Below are 23953 nucleotides of genomic sequence, written 5' to 3'. Positions count from 1 at the left end.
TGCAGTTTCCGTACTGCAACACAGGATGGGATTACAGTGTGATTTAATGGAATGAAGGACATTTTCTCCACTCTCAAATCGATTGTCTTTACAAACTGCTGGCACGGAGCTTGACATGAGTTGTACTTTTAAAGGGCTGTAAAAGGTCACAGTAATGTAAGTAATGTACAAAAAGGCCTGAAATCTCATTGTTTTACTCATTTTCCTGCAACAAATCAAAGCTGTCAAAGAGCAAATCATGAATTCTCTCCTCACTTTATCCTCCCTCCTTCCTCATCTCCTTTTTTTCTTCCTCTTTACATCCTTCCCCTTCCATCCTCCCTCGTCTCTTCAACTTTTCTCTCCCTCCGTTCTCTGCAATCCCCCCTCCTCCTCCTCCTCTCAAACATCACAAAATCCCCTCCCATCCCAATCCAGTGCACCCTCTCCCTCCCTCTCCCTTTGTCTCTCTCTCTCACTCTTTCTCCCCTTCATCTCACCTCCAGCAAGCCAGAGCAGCCTCCTCCTCCTCTTCCTCATCTCGGATCGCACAGCCTGCCTTCTCTCGTCCACTTTCTCTTTTTCTCTTGCTGTCTTTACACCTCTCGCTCTCTCCACTGTCTCTTGTCTCTTTTCTCTCTTTCTTTCTGTCTCTTTCTCTGTGTCTGTCCTCCACTTCTCTCCAGCCGCCGGAAGCTTGCAGCCTCGCCGCTCTTCCTTCAACCACCGAGGATTCAAAAGCAGCCGGGACTCTGTCACTTGAGGTAAGTGTCTATGTGTATGTTTGTCTTTGCGTGTGCATTGATGGTGGTCATTCCCCTCACCTGCATTAGCTGCTGATTCTGGAGGCAGACGGGCTGAAAAGAAGAGAAGAAGGGAAGATGTAGTGGGAAACCAGATAATATTGGGGATATTCTATATATTGGAAAGTGGCATGACAGGCCACTGATGAGAAGACACAAAAGAGACCACCACTGGTAATTAAAGATGCTGATGGTGACAGTGTGAGGGGATGAATGGAAGAGAGCAAGGAAAAAGACAAGCTATTTTAACGCGGCAGTCACAATCCACTGCAGCATCAAAAGAGCCAAAAAAAAAAAAAAAAGAGTCAGAGAGAGTTCAGGAAGATGGGAAGCAAAGTAGAAAATGGAAAAGAAGATGCAGGGAAAAGAACAGAGAAAGCAGAGCAGCCAATGGAGAGTGAGCGTGATATTTTAGGTATGTGTGTTGCTGATGTTTGGCCGCTGGAGCAGCTGCATGCATAAAAACGCAGTGGTGCCTCCTCCTCCTCTTCCTCCTCCGTCGTAAAATCCCATTCACAAACAGGACCTGAAAACAGAGGATGGTGATTGGTTCCCTGAGCGCTGTGTCTCTGAGTGTGCTTCAATGTGTGTGTGAGGATGAGAGGGAGAGACGGGGTGATGCTGAGGCTTCGGAGCAGAGGCTTGAATGAAACTGCAGGGTGTGTGCTTGTACATTAACATTATCTATGATACACAGATGGGCTGTGATGTTCAGCGACGTGCAAACAGTGACAAATCTTTCCGCAGTTCATTTGGTGGATGCACATAACATCACAAGTCCGTCAGATGTGTCCGTCAGGCTGGGACGCGAATGACAGTTTTGCACCAGACTTAAACTATTCTTTCCCTCTCTTTGACTCTTTCTCCCCCATTGCGTCATTCGCAGTCCTGTTCCAGATTGTCATCCCTCTTCCCCACTACCAGCTCTTTCCACCACTGCCAACCTTCAAACAACCTTTAACAGCTGTCCAAACGGCGATGCTGTCCTGCATTTGCAAGCTGTTGGTGCGTTTAAACTGAAGGGTGATGAACAGGAGAAAGCGAGGCGCAGGACAGGAGGGGAACATCAGACACCTTCTGAGAAGGCAACATGAGACAAAAAATACGGGAGACTGAGATGGAATTTGATGCTATGTTTGGTTTAGTAAGGAGGGTGGGGGGGAATTAAAAATTACACATTCACCAAATTCAATACACCGTTGTACCACCTACGGCTAATTATTGGACCTCAGGGTCACAGGCATAAAGAGGTACACATGTGAACCATTTATTCAGTCTGTTACAATTATTAAGTCAAAAATGAAATTACCATTGACTAAGTTAAAAGAAAAGTAATGACAGTTACAAGGGTACAAATAGGTACCGAGTGTGAAGGGTACAAATGTTTTGTTGTCCAAAAATACTTCGAAATGCAAAAAAAAATAAAAAAGACATATCGCTCCAAATGATCACAATCCCACGGGAGATCTTTCACATGCACGGTTGACTGTTCCCAACATTGGACGGTGGTAAAAGTTCAGGCGAGTCTCGAAGGAAGGCACATTCTCGATATTTGACGGAAATTTCTCAATTCCGTTGTCGTTTTGGAATGAAGAAATGTGTCACGCAGTGGAGCAGCGGGTGTGGCTGATGTGTTTTAAATCACGTTTGGAGGACTGTGGCTCAGACAAACAACATAAAGCAGTCAGACAGATGTCAGCAGAGTTATGCTTAATAGGATTTCATGGAATTCCATCCAATAGTTGTTATTTTTCTCTGCACCACAAATGTCACCCAGAGGAAAAGCCAGAGACAAAACCAAACTCCGTCAGAGATCACAAATCTATACAGAATTTTATCTCAGTCCATGGTTAATGCACAGACCTTTTATATAGTCACATAGTAGATCAGCGATATAACTTGAACTCTGTGGCAGTGAAGAGAAATGTGCACTAAAACTGATGTATTCTGTTCTCATCTGATAGAAAGAGAAAAAAAAAACAAAAAACAAACTGAGCCCAGGGTTGAGCCTAGAGGTCTACCACAGTTCAATGCATGAGAAAACCGCCTGGCAGAATGATAAACATGATAAAAGATCCTAGTTTACGCTCAGCTGGCTGTGCGCTAAAGCGTTCCATACTTTGTTACTACCGGGGAAGAAACAAAGTCCATTTGCTCTTAAGAGTAAAATGCAGCGCTACTGCCACCACCTGTCTGAGCCAGTGTTTCAGATTTACACACTCCAGAGGGAGGCGTTGCAATTAGGTGGAAGAAAACCACAGCTTGAGTCTGGACGAAGCCACAATAGGTGCGGATTTAGCTTAATGTAGACAGAAAAGAAGAATGCCGACAGAAAATACAAGCATCCACACACCTCTGTGGACACTCTTTCACTCACACATCCCAGTAAACCTTTTCACTGCTTCCCCATTAGAAATAAAAGTCAGGCTTGATGCATAGTAACACATCTTCTCCTGATTTCATGGGAATTCGGGGACTTAATGAGCGTGGAGCTCTGTGGAGCGTGAAATACCCAGGTGTGATATAACGCTCCTTGGGAGGGACACCTAGCAGTGCAGCTGTGTGTGTGTGTGTGTGTGTGTGTGTGTGAGGACGACAGAGCGAGAAAAAGATGAAGGGTGGGTGTGGGGGTGTGCAGGCCTGTGCAGTACTGGTGCTGGTGTGTTTAATGAAGCGTGGGGAACCATTGTGGGAGAAATTTAGGAGCAGTGTCAGTGGGATTGTGGCAGGTGGATTGAGGAGAGCATTTAAGCGCTGTGACGCTGTAAGACTGGGATTTCAGTGAGTGTGTGCGCATATTGACAGCGTGTGGTCTGCATGGATATTTAGTGCTCTAATCAGGTGCAGCAGCTCTAAGTGCCTCTAAATGCTGGTTTGAGGAGGCTCGCGTGACTGAGAAGAAGAAAAAAAAAGTGTGTATGTGTGTTACTTTGTCTTTCACACTAACTCAGTGTCCACTCCTGTGTGTCCACGGTGTGTTGGGTTCATGTGCAGACCACTATTGTGTTTCACCTGAGAAGACCCTGTAAACACCTCAGCATGTGCCGTGAGGCTTAATACGCTGTTCTCCTCTGCAGGGGCAGGGCACTGGCCTCCCCCCTGGAATTTGTGTGGCCCCCGAGTGACAAGGTGCTAGAACTTTCAGAACTGACCCAATCTGAAGCCAAAATAAATCACTACAATTACAGAAAAGAGAACATGTGACAAATTGGATACGATGCAGAGAAGATTAGCTGGTCCTCTGCGCAAGGATGACACGCAAATTCATGAAGCGTTTCCACATTTTGGGTCAGTGGCTCGATCTGGTCATATAGCCGGGACCGGGGACAGAGTGTCTCTGGGCAAGATACTGAACCCCCAACAGCCCATTCCCCTCCCCAGCTGTGCAGTGCCGGTCCAAGCCCGTTAGAAATTAAGGGAGGGTTGCGTCAGGAAGGGCATCCGGCGTAAAAACTGTGCCAAATCAACATGGGGGGCAATGATCCGCTGTGGCGACCCTGAACTCACGGAATACGCTGAAAGGACAAAACAAAAAAATAAATAAATAAATTACAGAAAGGAGAACATTTTAATAGTATGTACATTTCGGGTGGTTTCACATGTTTTGCCACAATTGAATTTCGTCGTAGTTTCAAACAGGCAGATAAATTCTGCAAAGGATGGATTTTGTTTAAAAGGTCATTTCTTTAAAAAAGGTGCCACCCCATTCTTAATGTGTGCCCCAGTCTGGCCACCCCAATTAAAAAATGTCTCGATCCCCCTCTGTTCTTGTGTATACTGCCACCTATGTTTAACATTATACTTATTTATTTTGAACACAATGGCACAGAATTTATGACACGACAACTAAAAAAATGTAAAACAAAAATAGTGGAGCATGAACATATTGCTTCCGATTGTGTTAAAAATGAAAATGAAGAGTGGGACATTGCAACAAAGAGACAAGTCGACATCCAAACTAGCGGCGGCAAACCTCTTCATCACTGGAAAACACGCAAAGACTGGAGCCATTGGCCAACGGAGAGGAGATGAGTCTCCATACCAGCTCTTCCCCCAACCGGGCCTGACGACAACCCAACACTCTCTGTAGATAGTAGTAGGTCAGACAAGTGATCAGATGATGTTCCCAATGTGACAATGCAGATCTACATTCAGATAGGATGAGAAGCTAAACACAGTGAATAAACATTACCACTGTTTGATGCGATGAATCATCTATCATCACACGTTTTAGTCTTCTCCTCTCTGGAGACATGACAAGAGTGAGATTGGAAACGCAGAAACCAAAAAGCAAACATTTATGGCACTGTGGTATTTCACTCTCCATTTCCTGTGCTGCATTTGTCTTGAGTTTCTCTTAAATCTTTTGTCAGCGTCTCCTCACCCCCCACCCCCTCCCCCATCACCACCACCACCACACTTGTGAGCTTATAGGCGACTGTAAGATAAGTTGTGATTGCTGAGCATATGGTCTCCAGGCTTCGTTTGCCACTTAAGAGGTCGTCTGGATAATTAAAGCACCTGCCACAGAACAAAGGTCACTGAGAGGGAATTTGCCTTTGTGCTGATTTTGTCATAAGGAGGAAATTAGCCAAGTGTTCAGGGCCCTTGTTAAAAGGCATTAATTAAAACACAGATTTCGATAAGCGACCATGAAGAAGAGGGGTTTTTGCTGAAGTGGCATCTTGAAGGAAAGATGGGAAACTTTTTCCCACTTTTTTTTTTTTTTTTAGCAATCAGAAACGCTCAGTCAGTTCGTGCCTGGACTCATCTTGTACAGCTTGCTTACACATGCACTATCCGGGTGCATGAAATGGGCACAAACAGGTGCACACACAGATACACAGACTGATGACTAACACTTCTCTTTTCCCCCAACCCTCACATTAACACACACATTATAAATGCCCCTGGTAGGATAATTGCCCCAAACAGCAGCCTCACCGGCGTCGTCATTGCCAAGGTCACAGACAGATGTTGTACGAGACGCTTGGTAGATGGGCAGGTTGAATGTGCGAGTTTGGAGCGTGTCACCGTGTGTGTGTGCGTGTGTGTGTGTGTGTGTGCATGGATGGTGCTGGTGCTGGAGCCGAGCCACCTGTTAATGAGGAATTATGAGCATGAACAGCATCAACTGAAGCATCAGATGTTGCAATTTGGCTAATGTTTGACAAAGAGATGGGATTTGCCGAGGCGCATTGTGCTCTGCCAAACAGCGCTGGGCTCGGCTGGACTTTGTCAGGTCGTGTGAAGGTGTTGCACACTGGCAATGTGAATGGGAAGGTCTCAGGTGTTATGTTGCCCTACGATGGCTAAATTGCAATACCTGCATTATCATCACTGCAGCTTGTCTCTCAGGCTGCATGTAGCAGCTGAAGTAGTGTCAAAAGCACACATACTGTGTGTAAACCACAGAAATAACACACATTCTACCACAGACAATGTAGCTTTGTTTTTCAAATGTCCTGAAAGCAAATCACTTTGTCTCTGAAGGGGGAACTTGGGCCCTAAGGTTGCTTGAGCTGATTTCTTAGCACAGCACTGTCACAAGTGTGAATAAGGTCAATGAGTTGATACTAACTTTGGATTGTCACAGCGATCACCCCAGTGCGACAGGAGGCTGGACACCTCCAGTTAGAAACATTGGGACCTCTTAAATGGGATCACTAACAAAGCCACAGTCAGAAGGGAAAGACAGTGAGCAAAAACGGACTTTTTTTTTTTAGAAACGAAAAAAATAAATGGGTTGATAAAATGACCTAGTTGTGTGGCAGAAGCACTAAAAGCCTCCATCTTTGGAGAACACAGTCACGGTATATATAGATATACAGCAGTGAATCATTCTCAAGGTTAAATGTTACGTGGTCAAAAACTGAAACCTCGTTCAGGGTAAGGTTGACGCTGACTTCCAGGTAATATGAAGCAAAAGTTATAATATCATTAATTAGCATTAGAATTAAAACACTATAGTGGATTTACAAATGAATGAACGGCAGTCGAGTTGCAACGGACACACAATTGTCATCATGTATTGTGTCTTCTTCATCCGCATTAACAGTCCAGTGTGTATTATTAAATCCAATTATCCAAATGATTAAATTAAAGAACTAGCACTAATATTACTAATGCTAATTGGTCACATTATTGCACTTTGATTTCATCAGAAAAAACATAAATTGGGTTGAATTCTCTCAGTATAATTAACATTTCGGGATAAACAGTTATTTGTTTTGGTGATGGAAGCTGGAGGACTGAAAAAAACTTAGGAGGTTGAAGGGGAGGTGGGTCTACGGGGAGTCGCGGTTCTTTTATTAGTAATGCAACTTCCCTTCGTGTTGAAATCGCACACATTATACATGACAGTACTTTGTAGTCCCAACAAGAATTTAATATTTTCTTTCAATTTTGATCCAACGTTCAGTGCTGAATCAGTAAGAAAAAAAATCAGCAGTACCAAGTCAGCAGACTATCTCAGAAGAGCGTCTGGTTTTGGAAGATGTTTCTCGTCTCTCCCGAAAGGCTTCTTCAGGTCTGACCAATGTCATAAACCCAGTGGAGTCATCCCCTGTGACCTGTATGACAGAGAGTCCTCGCAGAAAATCAAAAGGTTGCTAATGTATTTTTGTGTATGTAAGTATTTATTCCCTATTTGACATCTTCTGCTGCTGTATATTCAGTATATTTATAGTTAAACTGTCACTCAAACGCTTTTCCATTTGATCACTTTGATCACAAGAGGACTGAAAAGATAAATGAATCCAGGGACAGATTCAGGCTGGATAAATAGCTTATCGGTGGCACAAAAAAAATCAAAGGTCCACATTGTACTAACTTGTTTTGGCTTAAGCTCGACAGTGTCATGCTGCATTTGTCCTAAGTCTTGTTGGGTGCTGCTCATTTTCGGAATTCAGACCGGAGACTAGCCTCACGCTGTTCAACCCTAAGTACCTACTAGCACTTTTAGAACTAATTATCTCCTCCCACAATTTATCATTAAGACATTTACATTTCAGTGAATGAGCACATTAACATGCCAAATTAATAACTCTAAAATTAATTTAAAAAATCCTGTGAGTGCATATTTAACTTCAGCTGTTGGAAAAATCTGCACAACACCTCAAGGTGACTTTTCCTGTTTAGGAATCTCTTGTAGAACATTCTAAAATTCTCCAGATTGTTCAGATTATTCGTCGCGACTGAAAGGTTTCTGGCTCCCAGAGAAACGGAAGAGAACGAGAAGAGAAGGCTGCTACCGATTCCCAAAGCACAGTAACATCTCAGGCTAATGTGGAGCAACAAAGTGTCAGTGTTCAGACGGGAATTGGATTAACAGCCCGGGCAGCGAATGACAGTTCATCTCAACACACAGAGATGAGGCGAGATGAGCTCTAGCTGTGGCCTCGCGCAGTCGCCTCCATCCGTCCCTGCAGACCACATCCAGCCCCTCGGGGGCACAGACCTGATGTCGACAGTGGGGAATGTGCTGGAAGTTTTCCTTCCATTTGTGGCTTCCTCCTCATGCTCTCATTTCATCCGATCTTCATTTCCAATTTCTTGACTCCAGATTCCATTTTAAAGCTTGAATCTCTACTAAAAATATTTCACAAGCTAAAGGCGGCTGTGGCTCTGTTGGTAGAGCGGCCGCCCACTGACCGCTCCCCCCCCGACCACATGTCAAAGTGTCCCTGGGCAAGACACTGGACCCCCAACTGGCCGTCCCCACCCGCGCAGTGCCAAGAACCAGCCCCAAGCCCAGTAGAAATTGGGGAGGGTTTCTTTAGGAAGGGCGACTGCTGCGGACTAATGATCCTCTGGGGTGACGCAGAAGTCAAAGCCGATCCGCTTCTGACATTTTTGAGAAACAGTTGTTCAAAATGTATCGACCACATGTTTTGGATTGAAAAAACAAACTGATGCCTATCAGCACAGAACAATAATGCTGGTTAAAATGCATTTACCGATGCTTGCTCCATAGCTCGGGCACCTTGAAATGTCACCCAGTGAAACCGGTGGTCGGTCTCATGTGTTTTCAACAGTTTCTGGGCACCAATGAAGGACGGAGAAACCTAATCCAGGCTGTGGACTAATAGACAGTAGCAGTAAAAGTAAAACAGTCCATTGCTGCCTTTAGTGTGTGTGAGGACTGGTATTAATGACTGAAGTTATCCTGTAAACATTTTGTCTCATTGTCAAAAATTATTGTTCAGTTTATCTTCGTGGTTCACAGCAAACTTGTCTCCAAAAGACGCTGAACTTCCATTGTAGCTGTGTCTTTTTTAAAATGTGGCTCCTTTATTTAGTGTCACGTTCAATCTGGCCAATACGATGGGGTTCGGCTGCAGACAGATGATGTTTGGCGATGATGAGGATAATCTATTGCCCTCAATCCAACCCGACGTTTTTTCTTTACGTAGAAACCGTGTGTGTGTGTGTGTGTTTGTGTGTGTGTGCCAGATGACATGCAGTAGCCTTATTCTATGTTAATGATGGAGTTCATGTCTCTATGCACACGTAGATGTATCTTCAGTGAAGTGTGCAGGACTCTGTGTGTCTCTTATTCGCCTGCAGCCACAACTCAGTTACATTGTCCCTTTTTTTATGTCCTATGAATGACTGCACATTTCCTGTTTTTGCATATTATGTCCTCAAACCACTGCTTCCTGCCAGTTTCCCATCCTGCACTCTTCTTTCTCCGGCTTTGGAAGAAGGCTGGCCCAAGCAAACAGGCCTGGGGCGAGTTCTGAGCATCGGAGTGTGGAAGAGAGTCAGAAAGAACACGAGAGACCAAGGACGAGGGGTTAGAGTGTGTGTGTGTTTCGTGTATGAGCAGCGGAGGGTCTTCTACTACTGCTGTAACTGTTAGGGTTTTCTGCTGCAAGGTCAATGGAGCGCTACCCCCTCTTTCTCACAGCACTGCAGGAGCTTCTCTCTGTGACGGGAGGGTGTCAGCTGCTGCTGCTGACCAGGCATCACTGCCAGGGTTAGGAAAGCAGGCCAGCAAATACATACTGGCACAAATTGGCATCCGTGCATGTGGGCCACCAGTGCTCAGCCATGTTCAAGTGCACACATGCACACAGGATGCCGCAAGGACTCGGAAAAGAGAATTGGGAACAATTGAGCTGTGAGGACAGACTGACTCTATATTTAGGTGATCCTTAATGATCACCGGCCAAAGCACAGTGTGGGCAAATAACATGTCAATGTACTGTGCAAACCAATCGGGATCCATTAGAATTAGATGTTAGATGAACAAATGTCAGCAGAAGGGAAAATCATTAATAACAGTAGAGTATTGTCTTTCTCTTTGTGACTGAAGGCGAAACTTCCCTCCTTAAGAAGAAATAAATCTGCTCACGATGTAGGCAAATGCCCCCAGTCACCTGCTTTTATGTCTAATGAATTTATCCAAACTGTGACTTTAACAACCTCTCACCTCTCCTCTCCTTTCCTTTCTCCTCTCCTTTCCTTTTTCCTCTCCTCTCCTCTCCTCTCCTTTCCTCTCTCCTCTCCTCTCCTTTCCTCTCTCCTCTCCTCTCCTCTCCTCTCCTCTCCTCTCCTTTCCTTTCCTCTCTCCTCTCCTCTCCTTTCCTCTCTCCTCTCCTCTCCTCTCCTCTCCTCTCCTTTCCTTTCCTCTCTCCTCTCCTCTCCTTTCCTCTCTCCTCTCCTCTCCTCTCCTCTCCTCTCCTCTCCTCTCACATCACAGACGTGGTCCGGAATACAAATTCTTTTCTTTCTTTCTTTGTTTGGGTATAATGCTGTGGCCCATAATGCTGTGGGCCAGAGAAGAATAGGAGACTGGAGTGAGCGTTTCACAGCAGAATAAGAAGAGAGGCAACAATGAGGTGGTGAAGCTGCTCTACAGGCAAAGAAGGGATTTACATGAGATGTGCTCCGTTCGTTCCGCAGCGTTCTGTCTCCTCTGTAGTGGCCGACAGCTGCAAAATGCCGCAGAGTTGGGTGTTGATTCTCAGTGGGACTGATAGCACGAGTGACCCTTTTACCTCATGTAGAGATACTTGACTCAGTGTTCAGATTAAAAATATCGATCAGTGGAGCTTTGACTTTTTTCCTGTAAGATAATACCACACATCATGTTCTGGCTCCTGCTTTAAAACAAAGGGCAGCAACAGTGACAGTTTCAAAGCACTTTAGCACCGTCCACATGGCAGATCGTTGATTTACGATTTTGACCAACTACAGAACGTTAAGCTGGACCCAAAGCTTTTAACAGTGTTTAATTGTTCTGTGATGACCTGTTTATGTGCAGCTGTGCTTCCGCAGGTCATCAGGGCCACTGAATCAGCAGCATGACATAGGGAGGGGAGCAGGCAGACTTTTTCTGCATGAACAGCCATCTGGCTGAAGTGCCTTTGAGCAGGTCACTAAAAGCATCTGCTCCTTCCTGATAAGGACAAGAGCTGGGATACACCAAGCGTGGCACTGATGCAGTGAGACGTTGCCCTTAACTAGGCTGGATGTCGTGTGTGTTGAGTCAGATCTCACAGTCCATCAGGCCTCGTTAAAATCAACAGAAAGAGCCCCGTCTGCCACTCACCCCCATAGGATCCCTTGTTTTGTTTTTGGGTTGAGATGGTGGATGGTTCAGTCAAGCTGGCCAGCTGGGTGAGGTGGCAACGCAAAGCGACAACCTTAGAGGAAGCAGAGCAGAACAAGAGGAAAGGACGAGCGGGAGGCAGATCGGCCCCAGAAAAGCAAGCGCGAGTAGCCCACACTGCACATTTTGCCTTAGTGTGTCGACCACCGCCCCGAGTTACAAATGAAACACGTCTCTCGTGACCGGAGTGCAGCACCAGCTACGACACGTCGGTGTGTGTCTCATCTGATTCAACGTTTTACCTGAACAAACCCCACTCAGCCTGGACTCCATCACTTTAAAGCAGTAGAAAAAAAACAGGCCCTTACATCACACTGCTGTGAGCCAATCAGGCATGACGAAGACTGCAGTATTTTCAGCTCCGGAGATACACACACACACACAGTAGTCCCATCACTCTTTAAAGACACTACAGTAAACTACTCAGCCTTCTGTATTTAGAGGTTCTTATAGTAGACGAGTGAAAACGTGGATGATTTGTCAGTGCAGTTGCTGTTGAAGGTTAAACTGTGATGATCGTCATCCGTGGATTATGTTTCTCCATTGCATGAATCCATCAATCTCATCAAAAGTTATACATGCTGTCATGCTGACCGATAATAAGCTGTGTACGCTTTGCATGTTGTATTTCCACCTTTAGAATTACTTTATAATATACAATGTGAGTGGAGTTTAGTATTTGTATTTGTGTGTGTGTGTGTACCCTGCAAGCCCTCTTAACTGCATAATTGTGTGTGTGTGTGTGTGTGTGTGTGTGTGTTTTGGCAGCAGGCTGGCCTTCGGGCCTTGTAATGCTGAAGAATAAAACAAGGGAACAAGACAGTAAAAAGGACGAGGCACTGCAGTGCAGAGCGAGAGGGGCCAAGACGCTCTGACTGACACGCAGCCTGCGGAATGGTGACAGCGATCACACCGAACACTTACAAACCCATGTTTTTCAGTCAAGGTCGTGTGTATCATTCAATCCGGATGGATTTATGGTGAAACAGAGCACAAGTACAGAGTCGAAGTGGAGCCACTGCATCCTGTCATCACCGTGCTCATTTCCAATTCGTCACATCTTTATTTAAAACAACAATCTGGAAAACAGCTATTCAGCTAATTATTTTATTATGTGCTGTTTATTAAGCTCAGCAGCATCGCGGTTTGTTGCCAGTGGACAAAGTTGACATGATGATCATAACAGGGTAACAAACTGCACTGCAGGAAGTAATCATGTGGAATCAGGCGGTGAGCGTGTAGCATGCTACCCTGGGCCCTCGGTGATGTTTTCCCCTGTGTCTGAGCGGCTTCAAAAATATGTAGGTTAGATGAAAAAGTGCAACAAAGTGTCCAGGGTTGTAGTGGACGCCGGTAGAAGCCAACAAGCCTCGTTTGATCAATTTCTGTCGTTTGATGAGCCAGTTGCCGTGAAACGCTGTATTTTCGTTAAAACAGCCCTTTTATTTCGAGCTTTTTTGGGTTTTTTTCACTCGCTGGAGGCACTGCCATCACCTCCTTCTGGCTCACAGTTGGATTCATTACACTAGTGCCCTCAGAAGAACCTGCCAGTGAAGGCACCATGCTACGCTGAAGCAGAGCCACCCTCTGCAACATCTAACTACATTTTACGAACACTGAGTAATTGCATGTAAGAGCTAAACTTTTGTTTAGCTCAGGTAGAGAACGGATAACGGAGTTACCAACTGTAACTGTAGCTGTAACTACATCTGCCTTGTTTTTCCAGCGTCGTCTGCCTTTCAGAAGCTTTTTTCTCCTTTGCCTGATTAAAATGATTAACAATGGGGCCATTAATCTGTCTCTCAAGTAAGGCTCACATAAATATCAGTACAAAAAGCAATTAATTCCCAAATTCTCCTCAGCAGTTGCAAATGTCTCACTGATTTCCACCACGAAAGATTACTTCCATTCAGAACCTCCCATTCAGATACCAATAAGTTATAATGGCCATTTTTACACCTCATTGAGCCCGGAGGCAAAATTATGATAGTGCCGTCTTGGAAACTATTGATGCTGCTGTCTTTTTTAATTGGCTAGATGAATTAATCCATTTGGAATGAGAAGAAGTGAAACCGAAGAGAAGAGGAGGAGGAGGAGGAGGAGGAGGAAGAGAGAGTTACGGCTTGGCAGTGGACAGAGCGATGGCATGGGAGACACATTAATGCAGTCCAACATGAAAAACCTCAAAAGGATTAGATGACACTTTTCTAAGCATGTGTGTTTGTGCATTCATGCGCAGCGTCCTGTATATTTGTGTTTTTCTGATTATGTAAACCTTTGCTACATATGCACAAGCGGATTGGGTTTGAACAACAGAGTAACAATAGCACACTATTCTCTGAATAGCTGAGGCTGGCTGGCAAAACATGACAGATAGGTTTCCTGGAAAGAGAGGAAAGGAAAAAAAAAGAGGAAATGCTGGGCACAGGGAGGCTGGTGCAATGATGTGGCTTTTATTGGCTGCTCACTGTGTGTGTGCGTGTGTGTGTGTGTGTGTGTGTGTGTGTGTCTGTGTGAGAACAACATCCGTGGCCTCCTATGGTCATCATTCAATGCACCACACCTGTATTATAAGAGCCTAGTGCAGCCAAATGATCCCGCCAGAGGGTTGGAGGGCCACAGGAATGGAGAGAGATATTAAGGGGAGGTGATGTGTGTCGGGGGGAGGGGATGGAGGATTTAGGGGTGATGCCTAAACGTGCGTTTCTAAAAGAAAATGAAAAGCGTAAGATTAATGGCAAAAGAGTTGGAAATGAGAATACGTGGGAGAGAGAGAGAAGGGAAGAAGTAGATGCATGGAGAGGCCAAGAGATAGATGACAGCGTTAATTTAGTGTCAATGACTCTGCAGATTGAAGAGGATTTATTGAAAAAACAACGAAACAAGCCAAAACTGAGAATAGAGGAAGGGGTGCAGCCCAAGTGTAACTGAAACAAGGCACAAACCACCGAGAGAGCACAAAGGAAAATGTGTAACGATTTCACTCTGGCTCCAGCCCCAGTGTGTGATGGCAGTGAGCTACTTTGGAGCCGCTCTGACGTCACTCTGTCATCGAATGGATAAAAGCTGGATCCAAGAGCGCCTCTCCACACCCCTCCCTGACAAACTCGGTCACCCCAAAAAGCATCGTCCAGGCCGGGATGCTGGCTGACGCAGTGTGTAATCACTGTGCAACTTGGAGGACATGATGGATGAATGGCCCAAGTGCAGGACCCTCACATTTGTACCCTTAAAGGATAAAGTGCTGCACTGAGTGACACGTGACACATTCATTCCAAAGTTGTGGTTTGGTTTTGGCACAAGAAATGCATCCTTATGGTTAGTCTCAGGCACCAAAACAAGGCAGTTAGGCTTAAGGAAAGTCGGGGTTAAAGTCCAGAACCAACAATGACTAATTATATCAGACAGGGTGAAACCATTGTCTTTCGTCCTAATGTCCTGTGTTTCTCCCTGCAAAGACTGTGACCCTATCAATGACATCACCACTTCACGTGTCCCCCCCCCCCCCCCCCCCCCAAATGATAACATTATCTAAAAGAGGAAAAAAAGCTTTGCTAAACTTGTTATTATTGTTAGCTGCTATTTGCTAAACTAGTTATAGACAGTACAGGTGGTTTTTGCAAGAGGACTTTTAGGTCAATTGTTACTTTTACCATTCAGGAAACTCCCCTGGGGTCCAAAAAAAGACCCCTGGAAGAATAAACAAAGAAGCTGATGTATCAAAATCACAATGGCCTGTCACCTATCAAGTGTTATTCGGGGAAAAGGGGCCTATTGAACTAGAAGGAACTACTAGGAAATGCATTTAGCATGATTTAAGTACATGGAGACGGTTGTTAATTCCGAGGCCTCAAAAAGCTCTGCTTTGTCAGGTCCCTCATGTCCTCATGTCCCCTTATCCACATGCCGACGCTTAAGGTACTGGGTCGGCGCTTTCAGTGTATTTCAATGGAAACGGCGGCAATTTAATATTTGACGCTTAAGACAATGATGTAGTATATAAAATGAAAACGTGTCAGAGGGAAGTGGACGGGTTGGTGAATGGTTTTTCCACAGGAGACCAGGGTCCAACTCTATGGGAAACGTTGTGCAGTGTAAAGATCATAAAACTAAGCGGAACACGTGGTTACTATAGTAAGTAAGTACATGTGTGGTTTTCAAGTTTTCATGTTTATCTTCTCACTTTCCGTAACCCTAACGCAATTTTTTCGTGTATATAAAGTTGTTCCTGGACTGTCGTGAGGTGACCAAACGATACCTGTGGCATCCATGAGATATGTAAAAGGATTTACAATGTGGCCCAATTCGACACCTTAGGAAGCGTTAATATCTGATGCCGTGAAATGTTGAACGCAAAGATTTTACACGGAGGAGCTAAAACCAGGTTGATAATAATTTGTAATGTTTAAAATACTTAAACAGACTTATTGACTGTTGCTCTTTGCTGAGGAAAAACACTGATCTCATACTCTGCACTTGAGTCACTTAGTGGAAATCATGATCATGGAAGCTTCTGAAAGTTTTACCCACTTTAGTTGTTTGTCGTTGGACGAGCTGGAAATGAAGCATCAGTGGCTGCTCGAGACGAGAACGAGAGCGGTGTGATGTCGAAACGAGAGAGAGAAACGAGAAAACCATTACAGACCCTGACAATACTGAAGGCTGACAGCACCCAGCTGAGATTGAGATGTTTATCTCTGAAAGGAAGAAAGATAGAATAGAAAGACTACAACCAACTCGTCCTGTCACTAGAAGAAGGGAGGTGGGGAAGGGGCAGCAGGTGATGTAAGTCGGGAGTTGGACATTGTACTGGAATAAGTGGACGCCAGCTTTTTCCTCCTTCACTCCATCTGCAACTCAGGCTTATCGCCACACCCCCCACCCCCGCCCCCCAGGGATCCCTCCAACATCACATGCCTCTCCTAATTACCCCTTATCTTTCTCGTTTCCCCCCGCCCCCCCCCTACTCCTCCCTGCACCTCTGCCCACCTGCCTCATTTGTCACCACTGATCCATGTCAGGAGCTTTCAATTGCAGGTCCAGCTCAAGAACTACTGAAATCATCTGTGAGTGCGTGTGTTGATTTGACTTTAGAGCAAAAGAATGAGGGGGAAACGTGCGTGCGAACCAATGTGTGGCTCCTAAGTCCTGGCAGCTTCTATTAATGCAGGCAGGCAGGCAGGATGGGGAAGTCGTGCCGACTGCTGTGGAATAAACCAGAACTCAGAGGACAGCACTCGAACTCAAACACACCTCTCTGCTTTTCTTTTCCCTCTTTTTGTTTCCTCCTCTCAGATATGACCTTATCTGCTCCTTGTTTCCTTTATCTCCTTTTGCTTTGCTAGATGACAGGAATCGGACAGGAAGTGAGGAATATTTGAGGTACACACAGAGAGAGAAGTACAGCTTTGTGTGCTGCCCCTACACAAACACACACTACACAAACATAAAGAAAGCTGTGCGGATGCTGACGTGCAGAAGTGAAGTGCATATCCTGATTCCTTTGGGTGCAGCAGCTGCCCTTCAGGTGGTACAACGACACTCACAATTCCTCTTCAGGGTTCGACGTCAGGGAAAGAGTTTTGATGTTATGGAGTTTTGCAGACTAAAGAACATCCGCTCCTACGTCATCGCTGCACTTTAGGCCGCTCGATAACAGATCCAAACCAACCAAAGTACTGCCCAGCTCCACTGAAGCAGAGTCACCAGTCATGGACGTGCAATCTCCATGCAGGACAGCAAAACAAATAGGGTTAAACCAGTGTTTAATGAACACAGCAACCTTGGCTGAAAAGAGCAAAAAGAAAAGGAAAGAAGACAAACAAAGCACAGTTAACCTTAGTTTGAGGAACACGAGTATGTCTGTTACTAACTAGATCTTAAGGCTTTAGCACAGCAGAGCTTTTAAAACAGCTCTGAAGCACAGACATCTTTGCACCTCTGTCTACCTGCTGAGGTTAAGTTTGTATCGGATGCAGCAACAGAGTTTTACAGATCGGCAGGCTCGGGCTCGATGCCCAATACCGATATTGGCATCGGGACATCCCTAATTGAAAGCATGTATATCTCCCGCCTTACTTGCTGTAGCCTGTCCTGCTGACAGGATGTAGGAGATTCCTCCAAAAGATGCTGCCCGCATAAGTTATAAGGGCCCGAAAATCAGCAGTCGTCCTTTTTAGTTGAAAATTCTTAGTTACTTTCCTTCCACGGCAACTTAACAGGGGAAACATGGCGGAAGAAAAAAATACAATTAGGCTTTAACTTTAAAGAAACTTAAAGAAACGCCTGAAAAGGTTTGACCCTGTCCTCCAACACCATCAGGTCAGACTATTAACCCACTAGTCAACTCACTGTTTCATATTAGTTTTTCTCCATTAGAAAACAATTAAAGAAATCAATTGTCGTTGTGACGAGCCAATAAATCAGAGTGAGGACTGTGTGAGGAGTGTGAATAAGCCACTCTGGCTCATTCAAAGGAAGCTATGCATAAAAGCATGAGAAAGGAGATGAAATTGAATCCTGAGGCGGCCGATGATCTGACAAAACAACTTTCAAAAACAAATTGTCCCATTCATCGACTTTGCTGGAAATTTCAGAACGTTCCACGAGTTCTAACATATTTCCCAGCTAATAATTTAAAATCCAAGCGGTAAGTCTCTGTCTGCAGTCTTTGGTAATCAGGCCTTTCATGTATTACTGCAAAGGGAACAAAAAAGCCACTGTTCAGAAGATTTATTACATCTGTTTCCTCCACAAGTCATGAATGATGCAGAGTTTGTTCAAAAGGCTCGACCACACCTCACCCAAAGTGCTCAGTTATAACTGCACTCTGCACTATCTATTCCAGCGAGTATGGACTCATTTTAATCCAGGGATTAAAACGAAACCCATTTCTGTCTTTGCTGGACATACAGTTAATGCTGTATTACCATTTTTTTGTTCCAGTTTGATAAGAAAATATAGTTCAACATAAAAAATATTCTATCATTTGCACAAATGTATGCATTTTTACTATCACTGCTGTTGCACTCGGTGACAGTTCCAATGGCTCAGACTGCAGGTTTTCATAAATATCCAAAAATCGTATGTGATCACTTGTGCACTTCAAACAAGTCATGGCAGGACATCAGCAAGGAGTGGATCGATACCCATGAGAGGCCAGTGCATTACCTTGACTTAATTGTAGCGTCTGTCGAGTGTCCAAAACCACCATCAGCACACAAGAGACTGTATTTTCCCTCCGTGTCCAGTTTAAAGTGGTAGAGCAAATAACAGAACTGTAGGCCACGAACAATTTCGTCATAATGCCACATTATTGCATCACCAGCTATTTCCGGTTTGAAACATTTGCCGCGTACACGTTGAGCTCTTTGTCCAACACATTGGTCATTTTATCACCGGCAAGCGAAGCATCTTGGGACATTTTTTTTGGGCTGCATTCGGAATAGACCTGCTTTGCTTTGAATGCAGCGCTGCAAGGATGTTGCCTAATGTGCTGTAACCGTGTCCTCTGTATGTTTACAGCAGCCTCTCATTGGTTAATTAAAATGAGCTGCAGCTAAACTTACACAGAAACATGCACAGCAGCACACGTTAACAGGCTGAAGATGTTCGTGTTCACGAGTGACCTCAGTGCCAAACCGACACATACACATACATCAGCCATTGAACTGAATGATTGACACGATGATTAAGGTCCCTCCCTCCTCCTTTGCCACTTGGCAGGGTCTCATCCAGACGAATCCTTCACCTGAATGAGTCCTTGGCTGGAAAATGAGATTTTAACTGCAATGCGACTGGCGTTTAGTGCACAGCAAATTGGTAGCTGCTTAGCATAATGTGTGTTAACGGACCGTTCACTTAAGGAATGACTCTTAAACCTTTACTGTCCATAAAGAGCATATACTGTAAAGCCGAACCTTTGCAGGATGAGAGTGCAGAGCAAGCGCTACTGTCTTCATGCGTGCCTTGTTGTCGCTGGGATGTTTTCGTAATGTGCAGCTTTTAGGCCAGTAGTGCGGTGAGAGGAAGTCACCCTCAGATTAAGAACAGAACGCGTGAACATCAGGCTGCCTGTGACAGACAGTCTGTGTTGGTTATTTTCATAGCGTGCAGACGTGGCCGTGTGCCACTGACTTAATTCAAGCTTGAGAGGATTTAAGGGTGGAAATAATCTCCACACATTTTCTCTTTTTATTGCCTGACACTAGTGATTTGTTGGAATTCGATATATATTGCTCACAGGCCCCGAAGACAAACACGTATTTCTCTCCATGTTACACTTCAAGGTCAGGCCCCTCTGTGTTCCTTTTTAGAATACGTGTGCAATATGTGTGTTGGTCTGCTGCATGTGTGCATATTTGCATGTGAATGTTGGTACAGTCACGTGTGTTTGCGGCTGTAAGAGTAGCAGCCAGCTTGTAAGCATGAGTGTGCGAATGTGTGTTGGTAAAACACGTTCGGTTTATCTGCATCTCTGTGTGTTGCAACCTCATACGTTTCTTCCTTTCACCTGCATCGTAAAAAGTTTTGTTTTTCTTTGTCCTCTTCTTGTCTCTCTCTCTCTCTCTCTGTTTTTGAAAACTCTCAGACCCTCAAAGCTGAGTCCTGGAACTCGTATTGCTTCTGAAGTCAGACACCTATTCCAAGGTTCACACCAGACACTGTGTGAATCACACAATCGCCTCCCGTCTCTCATCTAGGCCGTGCACTTCACACACTGTAGCTCTCTTTGTGTGTGAGCCAGCATGTGTGTGTGTGTGTGTGTGTGTGTTTATGACATTCAATATGCTGTTATTTGCCTTTTAACAGTGTGTGCGCATCTGTTTGCTAGTACACTTTTGTTGTGTTCATATAATCATCATCAAGATAATTGTTTGGTAGCATTTCTTCGCTAATCATGCTAATCTAAAGGTCGGCACACACTTAACGACTGTATGGCTCATCGATGAGTGTGTGCTGTGTAAAGATTCTAGTCTTTGGTCTTGAGACTCGGTCTGTGTCAGTCGTTCTCATAAAGAGTTTTTAACCATGTTTAACATTCATCCGTTTATCGCTGTGTGTCTATCTCCAGTGACGTCCAGTCATTCCTGACCAGTCGTTTATCTTCAGTTGTGTCCTCACCCTTAGTTACATCGAAGTTTCATCTACGAGGTCCTAAATTAGCCAGTGGTATATGTACTAGAAGGAACGCATTCGAATTTGATGAACTATCTAACATGATGGAAGGATTTTTTTAACACCTGTTATATGATCCACAGAAGCATTTGTTAAAACTGTGCCCCTGTTCGGCACCAGTCACCAAAATAAACGACGCCGTCTCATTAGCGTTGAATTAGAAATGCACAGGTTCCGGTGAGGCACTGGATAACGTTTTAGGTGTAGTGAGAATGCAATAGTTTGGCTGCAGTTCTTTGTTACGAGTCACCTCATGTGACATGTGACAACAAATAAAGAAAGTTGTCTCACACTGTACTCAAACTTTGTCCTCCTGTGGGAAACTCCTCTGCTTTGTTGACCCGTCCATCCACTTCGTGTTGTACAAATGACCGACTTTGTTGTATTTTACAGGAGGACAGTCTCCAACAACACTAAACATGCCTTTCATGAAGTTAACCACATGTGAGTCCATGCAGACTGTCTGTCACCGAGAGCAAGGAACCGGCACATGTGCAAGACAAGTGACCTGGACACTTGTTGGTTCAGTTCTTGTTAAGCAGCTGCACACATTATGTCATTAATGTATTTTTATTTAGCCAATTACAAAAGACAAAAGAGCCGTTCTTGTTTTCTAGTGCACGTGTACCGACTGTAGCATGACTAGAACCTGCATTTTCAGTTGTGGGTCTTAAAGCTTTTCATCTGATGTAGGTGACAAATCCTAATCTGTCTCACATTTACACATCACTGGGGATTTGTTCATCATAAAACCTACAGGATTTTCATCAGACATGATGATCTGTCTGAGTGTCGCTGCTTCCCTCATTGCAAATGTGGGAGACTAAACAAAATAACCCGGAACACAAAGCAACGCAAACACAGGAAAACAATACGCTGATGATGGCGATAAGAGTGATTAAAGACTCCAGCTCTGATAGTTCCAACACTGACCAGAGAGACCTCATTTTCCTTTGAGTCCAAACTAATATTGTGACACATAGATATGGGCCTGACAGTCGTCATAGCTCTTGCTCCTTAAATCACATCCAAGAAGTCCCTTTTTTCCTCTTTTCACTTTTCATCGTCCTATCTCCTCCTTTTAAGGCCATCAGTCCTCTGCGTGCGCACAGACAGGTCAATCACTCTTTCTGTCTTCGAAGTCTCTTGGTGTCTTTGTACTTCTGATAGAGGGTGTGTTCTGTGCAGTCTCTGCAGACCCTGCAGCGAGCAGCGTTCCTTTGCATCGAAATGTGCCTGATGCGAGAAGCCTTATATCTTTACACAATCTGATTATACACAGTAAGAGAGGGGGAGATTTGTGTAGACGCCTTGATATTTACGCAGATTGAACAATGATTAAACAAGTGGCTCTTGGTGCACAAGCATCAGGCACGTGTGCACACATGGACACACACACACACACACACACACACACACACACACACACACACACACACACACACACACACACACACACACAGAGAAGCAGACAGCAGACGAGATTGGATTGGATTTCCTATTAACAGGCAAACGATTCCTCTCCTCTCCTGTCTCATTCTCATTTTTGTCAGATATCATGTCCCCCCCCAAAATCTAACAGATTCTCTGCCTCTTTTATTTTTCTATCCATCTCTGCTTCTCACCATTCTCAGTCATCTCATTTCTTTCCACACTGCATCTTTTCAGTGTGAAAGAAACCAATAGGGAACCAAAAAAAAAATGCTGACAGTAATATAATTGTGCACGTAGAGGACAAAGATGATTGTCAAACTCGATTGTACGTGTGTGCACACGTACAATAAATATCCTCACCTAGGAATTTCACATATCTACCTACAGTCGTCCCCCACCCTGCTACAAAAAGCTTCTGTAAATGAACCACTGCATTTTTTTGTGTAGAAAATCTTTAAAAATACTCAATGCAGTTACACTGAAGTTGGCATCTTCTTCAGCATTTGTTTCTGCTACAGTTGGGTGCAAAGGTCTGCAGGTTTGATCATTTATTACTTCAAATAATAAAAGATTTGTACAAGCTAAAGGGGCATTATTACCATGTCAGGGTTAGGACAGGTTCTACAACTTCTACAGTATCAAACATCTAACAGTATATGGAAACAACCTGCACAGTGCAAAAGTGCAGTCAAAGATCTTTGTTCCCATTAAAAGCGGTTTAGACATTTAGCAAATGTTCTTATCCAGACACTTTAGCAGCAAGAACATCTGGTAAATTCATGTGCTGTGTAAACTGTAATCTGCAACGTGCGGAAGCATAATGCAAGGAGCAAATGCAGAGTTAAATCACCGCACAGGACATTTACAAGCTAATATCAGCTTTTTTGAAAGTCAGTCAAGTGGCTAATAATGTTCAGGTACATCACGTAATGAGGCAATTCCGACTTGAGACTTGTAGAAACTAGAGTGTTTCTAAGTGTTTTAATGAAGACAAAGACGTTTCCTGTCAGTAAACAGTTCCACCTGGATCCCTTCTGTCTATAAAACTGCTGCTCCAATTGAAATACCGTTGAACTAAGAGTGACCTTGACCTCGTAATTATGACATTTGTTTTTCTTTGGTGAATGCAATGATGCCGCTGCATTGTAGTAACAGATGACACTGTAATTCTTGAGCTTGTTTAGTTTTTATTGATAAAATAAGCACTTTCAGGACCTTAAAAAAAACACCGCCGATGACTAGAAAGTTGAACTTAAAGGTTTGCATGAGCTATATGTAATTTTATTGCTTTGACAGGAGCAGCTACAGCCTGTGAGAATGAGAATTGGTTTGGACATGATTCCCTCAAACAGCAGCCTCATAAACTAGAAACAGTGGAAGTCACAAAATCAGTGTGAAGCATACATGCAATCAAATATGACTTTTGTTCTGTTGCCTTGAGCCATTGCCCTTGACAATAATACACTTCTTTGTCTGACAGTCCTGGAGACACCTTGTTGCAGGAAAAGACCTTTAACCTTGGCCATAAGTCTTTCAGGAAGTTAGTGTTTTCAGAAAGCTTCTGCCCCTTGACCTTATTTCCTAACCCTAACTCATCTTCGTAATCCACCGCCTGCCAAAATTTACGGCCTCTGGATAAAATCGACTACTATCTGCCAAGCTTATAACGATACTCTTAACGCATTTGGCTAAATGAGGAAGTAACACACACTGATACATTCAACAGTGACAGGAGAAAAAAAGAAGAGTTGAGCATCATCTGCGAAAGGGAGCAGTGGTTCGTCATGTCTACAAGAATATATTCCACAAATATGATGTTCAACAGCTCTAACGTAAGTGTTCAGGGGTGTTTTAGCTCTTATCTAGCAATGTGTTGTTACATAATCTTTATATACACTACCAGGTATAGCCACTGTGTAGCTACCTGATCTGATTGTCTCAA

At 44.2% G+C, this 23953-nt stretch overlaps 1 protein-coding gene and 1 non-coding gene across 2 annotated transcripts in view; both read left to right on the top strand.

The window, feature by feature from the left end:
• Window positions 1–608: 608 nt before the first annotated feature.
• The window catches only part of pvalb6 (parvalbumin 6), a 37725-nt gene continuing 14380 nt past the window's right edge, over window positions 609–23953 (top strand). Inside the window, exon 1 of the mRNA XM_067477615.1 lies at window positions 609–743. The gene's annotated coding sequence lies outside the window, so the exon portion shown is untranslated. The remainder of the gene's footprint in view (window positions 744–23953) is intronic.
• Window positions 3964–4068, top strand: LOC137100656 (U6 spliceosomal RNA). The gene has a single exon (XR_010910961.1). It is a non-coding gene; the product is annotated as a U6 spliceosomal RNA (small nuclear RNA).

The sequence above is a fragment of the Channa argus genome, chromosome 15 (genome assembly GCF_033026475.1).
Source record: "Channa argus isolate prfri chromosome 15, Channa argus male v1.0, whole genome shotgun sequence".
Classification (NCBI taxonomy): Eukaryota; Metazoa; Chordata; class Actinopteri; order Anabantiformes; family Channidae; genus Channa; species Channa argus.
Note: the sequence above shows the minus strand (reverse complement) of the source record. Positions and strands in the feature narration are given on the sequence as shown.